The 10,982-nt window shown below is 34.4% G+C and overlaps 2 protein-coding genes across 2 annotated transcripts in view; one reads left to right on the top strand and one right to left on the bottom strand.

Annotated features, from left to right (window-relative positions):
- Nucleotides 1-10,982, top strand: part of LOC108736720 (chymotrypsin-2-like) — a 172,427-nt gene that overhangs the window by 59,392 nt on the left and 102,053 nt on the right. The window lies entirely within an intron of this gene.
- The window catches only part of LOC108736721, a 46,103-nt gene that overhangs the window by 34,280 nt on the left and 841 nt on the right, over nt 1-10,982 (bottom strand). The window lies entirely within an intron of this gene.

The following is a 10,982-nucleotide window of genomic DNA, read 5'->3' as shown; positions in this document are numbered from 1 at the left end:
GGGTGTGTTCCGAAATATAACCCAGCATACTGGCCAGTGCTGATGATGTTATGAATCGGCGCCATGTTGTACTGGTGTGCCACCATATTGTACTGGTGAGACAAGTGTAATGTACTAGTATATCAAACGTATGTGTGTGTATCTGGCTTTGAGGAATTTTTTGTTGTAAGAAACTTTAATAACTTTTGGAGCAAAAGTGTTGTAAACGAGCACAAGCTCTATTCTCAATATGGCGTCAATTTGACGTCAAAGCACTGGCCAGTATATTTTGGAACGAATCAACAGTATGGCGTCGATTCATGACGTCATCAGCACTGGCCACTATACTGGGTTATCTTTCGGAACACAACCTATATATTATTTTATGATTTAGTTTCCCGCCTCCGGATTTCGCCTGAGTATTCGTCAAATCTCAATACCCGACTAGAATTTATAGGGGGCAAGCCTCATGTAGTGTGCGAGCCTTATGTGGCTAATGGGGGGCATGCCGATACAGGGATTTCCCCGTGGATTCCTCATGAAAATCCCACCAAAAAAAGTGGTGATACTAAAATGAGGATTACCTTATGGGTTTTTCATATCACATGTATAAACTTACAATTAAATCTACCTTATGGGAACTGAATGAGGCAAATCGATTTGAAAATACTCTCTGTAAAATGAAAAGTTTATCATAAATCCCTTACCCAGTTATGTCGTCGTTTCAATGAAATCTTTTACATTTGCAACCAACCAACAAGTGTATTTCCAGATATTTTTAATATAAGACAACTGAAACCAGACGTATCAGGTCGAACAACTGTAAAACGATTGCAATTTAAAGTATTATTGACTACAAAACAGTCCAATAACACAATCTTACTTAAGAGTAAACAAATTTTACAAATAAGTGATATATGTATATATTGTATTTTTTTACTAATAATAGTCAATTTTGCCAAAAATTTTTAATGGGGTAGCAATAATTTTTCCCTGCGAGGGCCACATGCGATATTCCTGATGATTCACAAAAACGGCAAGGTTATATACCCCTTTCTTTCCCAAGGGGGCAACCTCATGAGACCCACAAGATGTAGTGTTGCTACCCCACTTAGGAACATTACCTGCACCCCCTCAAAATTCTATTCGGGTAGTTGCTTTTTCTTTTATGCGTCCTTTTCTTTTATAAATCAGCCATTTAATTTCAGATTTATTGTTCACACATTTACTTCGCATTCTGCAGAACACTGTCATCTGAAATTAATCTATTGCCCAAAAAATAATTGGTTATTCCAATATTTGAGGTATCATCTTTCATCTTACGGAATTACGGGGCTAATAACTTAAGCTGATCACGTGCTAATGTTGGTATTTGTATTCACCAAAGAACATTTGTTGAAAAAGTAGTTCGCAAAGAAACGTGAGTGGAATCCATTGCAGGATGTCAATTTGTTTTTTCTTTTTTGTTTTTTTTTTGAATTAAAGTTTCCTAAATTATAACAAGCCATTTACTCCCTAAATGAATTCGCGGGATCAGCAAATTATTCTTTACATCTTTTTCCATCTAAGTTTTGAGTCACAGGATTGTAAAGTTAATGAATTACGTTCCTTTATTCTTTTTTTTTTTATAAATTAAAGGAATTTTATATAATTATACATCAAATAAATAAAATCGAAGGCCTCATTTTTAAATTTTACTGCTTACTCTATAAAAGGAATCGATGTTAACAAATGTACAGGTCCGACGAAGAAAGCTGGCGAGCGGTCGCGCAGGTACTTCCCATTTATGACCTATTTGGGTAATTCACTTGGCACCGATACACAAATAAGCTTTCAGTTGGCGTAAATTATACTATTAATACAGATGGGACAGTAGCGTACTAGAAAATAATGTAGAAACATAACTTACCAAAAAGAAAAAATAAACCTATTGCTTTTGTTTTATAGTTAGTTTTCACATTCACTGTCATCATGGAAATCTCTATCACTGTCACCAACATCAACAATTAGTTCTTTTGTTTGTCTGTCTATTACTTGCTCACTGATCCCTATTTTTAAATATTTAATTTACGCCCCTGATAGGAATACTAAAGAAAGAGGGCTGCAATCGTTATACCTAAAACTGCCTACTTTTGCCACCGCGCATCCACGCCATTTTAAAATTTCGCCAGCTTCCAGCGTCAGGCCTGTATCAGTCTGTACGAATGGATTTTACTCGGAAAACTACTGAAACTGTTACATATTTTTCACGATAAATTATTTTTTAATGAAATAATTATGGTAATGATTCTAAATTAATGTAGAAAAATTATTTAGAGTTTGCATAAAAGCAACTTCTATTACATCAGGGAATGCCGGTACGGAAGTGAATTAACAACCATCATATTTTTTTGAAATAAATTTATTTTAAAATGTTGCCTAATGAGATACAAAGTAAATAAAAGAGGGTTCGCTGTGGTTGGTCCACCGTATGATTAAATAGAGGGTATTTATGGCTTCCTTCGTTGGATATTTTTAAATGGAGAAAGAACGAACCGAGTTACTTTCAGCTGCCTTTTCAACTTAATTACTTTTCCAAAGTAATAATTAGATAGTATCCATGAATACCGGCTGTAGAGTTCTATTCGTATTAATTATATTTTAAAAGAAACCTAGCGTAGAGCGTTTCCAGAAGAATAACTGAAGTTTTTGAGAGCCAAAAAAGGACAGAAATTTGACGATGTAATTACCTAATTAGACGTTGAACATACTTGAGTCTTTAGAAAAAATTAATATAATAACCGTTGTTATAGTGTTGTAGTAGGCATATACTTAAACGGATCGATGTAATGCGTCTCTATCAACCGAAAGCCCATTAATTTGAACTTTTAATATTCCATGAATACAGAACGATTTCATGTTTATGTAGAAGAGTTAATATTATAATATATGAAAGCCTCCTCTTTACTCCTGTTTCTGTTTCTAATTTAAGTCTCTTACTAGCCCATACAATCTGCGTTATTCTTTATAGTCCAGCCAAATGAAGGAAATGGTTGAAGAGTACTCTATAATGGAGAAAATGATTGAACCACGTGTCATTTTATCGTAAATTTCGTGAGGAATATGAATATGTAAATGAAAATTATTTGCCCGGCATAGAGGGGAGAAAATCCGCAAAAGGCAAAGAAGCCTCAAAATTCGCGGAAATTTTTTAAAAATTTCCGCGAATTCTGAGGCCTCATTGCCATTGGGCGCGCAGAACTTTTGGTGTATGAGAGATATGAAAAAAGTTATCAATACTGTTTTTTGGAAAATGGCATTGTGAAAGACTTTTATTGAAACTTTTTTTCCATATCTTTCATATTTCGCGAGATAATCGAATTTGCAATTGTTTTTGAGGATTTTCTCCCCCTTTATGCCGGGCAAGTAATTTTCATTTACATATTCGTGTTCCTCACGAAATTTTCGATAAAATGATCATTTTCTCCATTATGGTACTCTTTAGCCATTTCCCTCATTTATCCGGACTATTATTGACTCCCATAACGTCTTTCAAATGATGCCTCATCCTCATTCATAACAACACTTGTTACTTTTGATTATACTTTTATTTGTATATTAGTAAAGTTTATGTGTCCTTTAAATATTTTTTCAATTTTGGAATACAGTATATTAATAATAGATTTATGAACAGTAATCGAATTATTGACCATAATGATTACGATATTTTTTATATGTTCATGTTGATACAATATTTAATACTCCGGCAAATTGGATATATGAAGAGATGAAGAACCATATTAATTATTTCCGAAGTTGAATATGAGGCAGAGTATTAAAGGATCAACTAGAAAGCGTATCTGCAGGGACAATGGGCCGAACAAAGCGGTTTTAGATCAGCAGTTGTTATTGATAATTTGTTCTATATATCTAACTACACAAAAAGACGATTTTCTATAATTTCGTACTCATAATCCGTAGAGAAATAATGAACCTATTCCAGTGTGCGACAATAAAGATTAACTAGTCACGATGAAAGTTCATAATCACTATCACTATCACTATAAAGTATAAAACAAAGTCGCTTTCCCGCTGTCTGTCCCTATGTATGCTTAAATCTTTAAAACTACGCAACGAATTTTGATGCGGTTTTTTTTAAAAGATAGAGTGATTCAAGAGGAAAGTTTGTATGTATAATACATGCATAATATAGTAGTGAAACACTGATAATTTAGGAGGTTTCTAATGTGATGTCGTAAATAAACACATTTTTTGCGCTTACATTGCAAACGCTGGCTGAACCCTACGAGATAATGTACTACAACATTGTACATCATAAAAGGGTCTACAAAAAAGTCCGCGATGGTATATGTCTATCTCTTAGGGATAACCCACAATAACCATTTTTATCCTTTACTTTTTATGAGAAATAATGACTTATTTACGAAGCGATTGTAGGTAATAGAGCATTAATTCTTATCCAATTAAGTACTTTTAAATACATTGTGCATTTAATATAGATCAATATGGCTCTTTACAGCACGTAATTTAAATGAATATTTTCGAAGGTATTACAGATTTAAAATGCAGGGACATAGCGGTTGCGGCGGTTTGTATTGTCTAATGACAAAAAACTATGAATGTTGTATATAAAGACATTCTGTAGTATATTTAGTATGTTCAGGGGGTATCTTTTGAAGATTTCCCCTTCTCGATAATAATCTAAACAAAACAAAAATATACATATTTAGTATCAGCATTGCACCTGTGCGAAGCTGGGGCAGGTCACTACTTAGAAATAATAGGCAAAAATAAATAGTTGCTGTTTCGCGATTCGTAGAGCATTCAGCATTTGTAAGTAAAGGTTAAAAGATAGTAGAAAAAATTTTTAATTGCAGGTAGAAAATTGGTAGAAGATTAGTACAGTTTCAGTATAATCCGAAAAAATATATACAAAGCGGAAACATATATGAAAAAAGGTAATAAATTTCCCACTGATCCTACTAGTTAAACAATATACTGTTATCGTCGATCCATGCGATTCATATTAACGGGACGGCTACAGAATTTAAAAATTCTCTGTTAATACCTCGCATTTAATCACATTGCATTATTTTTAGGGCCCGCCGTTGTCATTTAGTAGTGCGTTTTTTATCTACTTATACTTTATCAAATTATTACATATTGTAACCTATATTCAAACGTTCTGAAAGCATGTAATTTAAAATGTAACATTTTGACTAAACTTGGGAGTTTGAAGTTATTAAATTACCTTATTTTTTAGTAAGTAATACATTTAATACTTATTATATTCGTAAAAACGACAGAGGTTCGGTTCGAATAATTTTAAAAGTAATTGAACATTTATGAAATCTAACCCGATAAGTGATAATTATTTGTTGTCAAGATGAGTACTTATATACTCAACTAATATATGTAATTAGTTTCTGATGTTTTAGTTTTAATACTGTGCTAACTAGAAGGAATAAGTAAATGTGAATAGATCTATTCATAGTACGACATTGAAAGGTAAACAGAATTACAAAAGGGTTTTACGTCTATAATCATTTTTTATCGATTTCTTATTGGCTGTCGCGGCATTTGCTGCCCTTCGAGATAACGACCTATTATTGATATTACGTAGGCGCACAAAAACCGTTCATTAACAACGTATTAAGGAATAAAGAGGTACTCTTTTGCCAAAGCATCATTGATCAAACGATTTTTATTTAAATTGTTTTGTATCAATTTAGCCACAGGTAATAATTGGAAATAACAAGCCTCTGTTCTAGTACCTACCTGCGATTCCGCTACTCATATAACTACTTCATAGTTACAATTTATACATTAACACCAAGGCAACTGCATGTAAGATAGCTACAAGAGACTTCAGTATAAAAACTATAGGGTTGTTCGGAAAGTCATTTCGTTTTTTTTTGTGGAAATGAAAGACAATTTTCGTATAATAAACAAATACTTTATTAAATTATATATTGACCGTTCTGGTCCAACACCTTTTGCCATCTTTCTGGTAGTAGCATAATTCCACGCTCATAAAATTTTTGGTCTTTGCTGGCAAAAAACTGATCGAGGAGGTTTTTGACCTCCTCATTTGAGGTGAAGGTTTTACCGTCTAAAAAATTTTGGAGTGACCGGAACAAATAATAATCCGATGGTGCCAGGTCTGGAGAATATGGTGGGTGTAGCATTGTATCCCATTCAAGCTGTAAAAGCTTTTGGCGAGTGACCAAACTTGTGTGAGGTCTCGCGTTGTCTTGGTGAAACACTACACCTTTCCTGTTGATTAGTTCTGACCTTTTCTGTTGAAGTGCATCATTCAGTTTGTCCAGCTGATGACAGTAGACTTCCGAATTAATCGTTGTGTTATCCGGTAAAAGCTCAAAAAAAACGATTCCTTTAAAATCCCACCAAACAGACAGCATCACCTTTTTTTGGTGAATATCGGCTTTGGAAATGGTTTGAGCCGGTTCATCTTTTTTGCTCCATGACCTCTTGCGTTTGACGTTGTTGTATACAACCCATTTTTCGTCCCCAGTGATGATGCGCTTCAAAAACGGATCATTTTCGTGACGTTTGAGAAGCGAATCGCAGACGTCAATGCGGCGACACAGATTTCTCTCTGTGAGAACATGGGGAACCCATACATCGAGCTTCGAGGATAATCCCAGGCCTTTCAAGTGGTCATAAACTGTTGAATTTGATAAATTTAACCTCAATCCGATCTCACGTGTTGTTATTCGCCGGTTCACATCAACTAATGCCTTTATCGCGTCTTTATCAGCTTCAACCGGCCTTCCCGAACGTGGTGCATCTTCGACATCAAAATTGCCGGATCGAAATTTAGCGAACCAGTTCTGGCACTGGCGTACTGTCAACACACCTTCTCCATACACATCAGTCAATTTCTTTCTGGCTTGAACAGCATTTTTACCCTTTCTGTAGTAAAACAGTAAGATATGTCGAAAATGCTGCTTATCGCTCTCCATATTTAAAGGGGCACCAACCAAAAACTACTGCGTAGAATTAATTGGAATTTTTCACACACACGCCTTGCTATATGAGCTCTCAAAGCATATACAAATTATACGGCTTAAATGTGAAGTTGGGTGCAAAAGAATACAATTAAATCCTCTGTCGGGAAAAAACGAAATGACTTTCCGAACAACCCGATATATAAAGCACAACTACAAAATTCCTTATTATACCAAGAATAAGGAATAATCTTCCATCACAAAACACGAACTTTTCGAATGTTCTTTAATATTTAATAATAAGTGGCGTTAATGCAGGAGGCTAAGGCGCGGTTACATTTGAATAGGTAAATAGTATTTCGTAATTAGGCACAACAGAAGTAATAAATCTTTTGTACCTGATGTACATACAAAATCAATATTTACATGCCAACAGATGACAGCAAAACGTATAATGCAGGGCGATGATAAACAGAGAATTATTTGGAAAGCTTTATTTCTTTATTTCTGTATGAATTTACATATGTATGTGCAATAACAGTATCGATTATGTAACGTCCGTGTGAACGCGGCATAAGACTGTGGGTTCCGTCTAACTTCACATGGATCACATTTGCAGTGTGTTGTAAAGTGTTTTCATTGTTCCACTTAAAATCCTTAACAGCTGAAGGGTTCAAGTTTTTTAAAAATCATAGTATGAGTGGTCAAATTATTCTACGAATAAATAAGAACATAAAAATCAAACGGTGTACGGGTGCGAAACATGGCCAGTGGGTACGGCGGCAAAAAAACGGTTAGAAGCCTTCGAAATGTGGTGTTATAGGCGAATGATGAGGATAACATGGGTAGAAAAGGTTAAAAATGAAGAGGTATTAGAAAGAATAGGAGAACAGAGGACTCTATGGAAGTCAATAAGAAATAGGCGAGATAGGTTTGTAGGACACCTCCTCAGACATGAAGGTCTAGTCAGAGACATATTAGAGGAGTTAGGAGGGGTAGAGGTAGACCTAAGTTAGATTACTGTTCGCAAATAGTTAAGGATGTGGGTAGTTCTAATTTAAGGGAAATGCGAAGATTAGCTCAGGATAGGAAAGAGTAGAGGTACGTGTCCAACCAGTCTTAGGAGTCTTAGTCTTGTTTATTAAAACAATCGCATGTCCTGCTTCTGACATTATATTTGCAAAAAACAATCAACTAATCAAAATTTATCACAAAAGAGCAGTCGTTTTAATTTTCAGAGAACATATCGCGAAATCTATTTAGGATTATTATTAAAACACATTATATTCGTACAAGTATTTTGATAAATATAATGTGATGGGCAGATTTAATACGAAAAGAAACAGATTAGAAAAGTTGAGTTTGGCGTAAGTATATTTATATTTCTTCCGTCAATTCAAATATGAGATATCCAAAGCAAGTTTCGTAAATAAACCACACCAAATGATATTGAATGAGAGAGATGGACCTAAAGAGCCCATTAAAATATTACATTTCTGCTCCACCTTTTGTCAGAAAATCTTGTGGATGCACGAAATTCGACGGTATTAGTACACGCCGGATGAACATGAATAGCGTTCGTTGCACATACATATACGTACAAATGTATATTATACCTACACATGTATAGATGATAACCCCTTATTCGTACCCACTTATCGATCATGTAAATCTTTGTGGCGTAAACTTCTACCAAAAATAGTGACCATTCCAGAATTTAGGGAAATTTGTGCAAATACTTATAAGTATCAAGTAACAAGTGAAAATATGTTAAAACGAAATTTCGTACAATTTTTCTCATTATTAATTACAATTCTTTTAGAACTTAAAACACGTATGACAGTTGAGATAATCAAAGTGAGGGTGTCAGTAGGTAAACTCTTGTGAACAAAACGATGAGCTGTTACACATATTAACTCTCAAATATCCGTCAACATTTCTGGCTTCATCAGGAGATCAATGTTGTAAATTAAATTTTTGTAGGCATAATTGATGTAACTGTAAACTAATGGGAACTAATTATCATTATCATAAAGTTGTCAGTCCGAAGACTGCTTGGACACGTACCTCCACTCATTCCTATCCTGAGCGAAACTTTGCATTTCCCTAAAATTAGAACAACCCACATCATTAACTATTTGCGAACAGTAATCTAATCTAGGTCTACCTCTACTCCTCCTAAGTCCTGTTTCTGCTTCTAATATGTCTCTGACTAGACCTTCATGTCTGAGAAGGTGTCCTATCAACCTATCTCGCCTATTTTCTTTTGACTTCCATAGAGTCCTCTGTTCTCCTATTCATTGTAATACCTCTTCATTTCTAACCATAATACCACGTTTCGAACGCTTCTAGCCTTTTCTTTTCTTCCGCGCCCACTGTCCATGTTTCGCACCCAAAAACTCCGCGCTCCAAACATCCACATTCAACAATCCTTTTCGAATTTATAAATTAACCGTTCGCGAGCTTAGAAGTAACTTCTTTTTATTAAAGGCGACACGACCCTGCGCTATCCTCTACTTTATATCCCTACTACTCCTTCCTGACTTATCTGAATTCCTATATATCTAAAATCAGCCACTTCTTCTAATTTTTCGTTTCCTATCTTTATATTCGCTCTTTCCCTACTTTTTCTTCCCTTGCATATCAGTATTTTAGTTTTACTTTTATTTATTTTCATACAGTACTGTTTTGTCAGTACCGCTTCCGTTTTATTTAAAGCTATCTCTACGTCCTCCTTGTTAGATGCTAATACTGCTATATCATCTGCAAATCTAAGCATACTAATCTTTNAATATATATAAATATGTATGTAAATTACACTTAAACCATCGTGACAAAATTACGTTAAATTTTGGTGTATTGAAAAAAAAATTAATTTCCATAAGTTTACAGTTACTTTAATTATACCTATAAAAATTTAATTTGCAATATTAATCTCCTGGTGAAGCCAAGAATGTTAGCGAAAACCGACACCCTCAATTTAATTATCTTTAATTCAACTAGTACGGTAGTTACTAAGATCAACCTTATTTGTATGACATTTGGTCACTTTCAGTGAAAAAAATATACTACAATGGTAAATCAATTAAATCGTGTTGCTACCATGAAGTACCCCAGATGCCCTACAGAAAAATTCCTTGAGATTAACTTTCAACCAAATACCTTTGTGCTGTTAATTGCTTAACCACGGTACGTAATGTAATATGAACATAATTAGTACACCTCTAAACTAATTATGGCCTTGTCTCAAATACAAAAGGGAATTCGATGAGGAAGAAGCCATGTTATCCTGGAATACATTGGACTCTGGCTTGTTTACTACTATAGTTTATTGTATCTTTAATTAAAAAGCCCTAATCGCGCTATTATATTCGTGGTACAGTAGTGGATAATTTGGTAAATTTAACAATTATATATGCTTTGAATTAATTGTTCATATGGATTAGAACTGGATACTTCATTGAATATAATCTGATATAATTTATATCAAGTGTACAAATAGGTTAGGTCCAATAATAACAATTGGAGACGGTAACTAGGAGAAATATCCAATTTTTGGTTTTTAACAGGAAGGATGGAAAAACAGGCTTAGAGACAAACCAATATAATCACTTTTGTGCTAGTGAATGGCAAATTTAGAAGTTACAAAAGATTGTTAAAAAAGTGTGTTTGGGGCAAGACTGTGCGGGTGAACACATTTTTATTATTGTTTAAGAAACCGTACACTTAATTATTTCTTAAAATTTGTATTAGTCCGGCCCTGACGACCTTCAGCCACTTATCTAGTGTTCAATAATTCTCCTGGTGTGCGGTTGCTATGGAAGGTTGTAAAGATATCAACGGACTGTAAAAGTCGGTTTACTATATCTTTGGGGTTTCTATACATTCATGTACGAAGTTTCCCTTGGATGCATCTCTTATAAGCAAATGAGTGTTTTCTCAAGATAGTAACATCTTAAAGCCAATCACGTCTTTCCAATCGAATAAAGTGACTCCACAGAGTGAGTCTACATACACATTCGCCAGAGCAAA

This window comes from Agrilus planipennis, unplaced genomic scaffold, assembly GCF_000699045.2.
Source record: "Agrilus planipennis isolate EAB-ADULT unplaced genomic scaffold, Apla_2.0 scaffold119, whole genome shotgun sequence".
Lineage (NCBI taxonomy): Eukaryota > Metazoa > Arthropoda > Insecta > Coleoptera > Buprestidae > Agrilus > Agrilus planipennis.
The sequence above is the reverse complement of the archived record's forward strand: the minus strand, read 5'-3'. Positions and strand labels throughout refer to the sequence as shown.